We start from the raw sequence: 720 nt of genomic DNA, 5'->3' as shown, positions 1-720 counted from the left end.
CCGGGTCGGAGCCGTCCCCGCCCCGGGGCGGGCAGCGGAGAGGAGGGGGGCAACAGGAGGGTGAGGCCATGGGGCGGGGGCACCGCTGTAAGGCATTGCTCCGTGCTATGGCACTGCTCCGTGCTACGGCACTGTTGGTCCCTCCGGCACTGCTGCACACCGTGCTATGGCACCACGCACACTCTGGCACCAAGCTGTATCTTTTATTGTGCGATATGTTTTATTAGATCTCAGGCAAAGAACTTCCAGCAGAGTTGCCCTTTTGTGGGTGTCTCCGTGCACCACACAGCCCGGTTCCCTGGGCAGGGCTGCAGCGTTGCTTCAGATAGACATCAGTCTGTCTCTGCTGGCTTCTACCTGAGAACTGAAAGGCACTGGGAAAAGGCATTCAGCTTTGTAAAAAAAAGAAGTACAAAAAAAAACCTACACCCGACCTGTAATGACTGTTTCATACAAATGCAATCAGTCACATACACGTAATTGGTGGTTCTGTTCCCTGACACACGTCCACGTGTGGTGGCACCTCCAGCAAGCACCAAGGCCAGCGAGGGGGGAAAGCCCAAGGAGGGCTGGGATTTGCCACGGACTCAAAAGAGAGCCACACCTTCCTGGATCCTTAGAAGCCTGCTCCATTGAACCCTTAACTTCTTTTAAATCCCCCCCCTTGCAAGCTGGCCACCGTAGAAAAGCAATGAACAGATTAAAAAGCAATAAACATAA

Source organism: Meleagris gallopavo, chromosome 2 (genome assembly GCF_000146605.3).
Source record: "Meleagris gallopavo isolate NT-WF06-2002-E0010 breed Aviagen turkey brand Nicholas breeding stock chromosome 2, Turkey_5.1, whole genome shotgun sequence".
In the NCBI taxonomy this organism is placed as follows: Eukaryota; Metazoa; Chordata; class Aves; order Galliformes; family Phasianidae; genus Meleagris; species Meleagris gallopavo.
The sequence above is the reverse complement of the archived record's forward strand: the minus strand, read 5'-3'. Positions refer to the sequence as shown.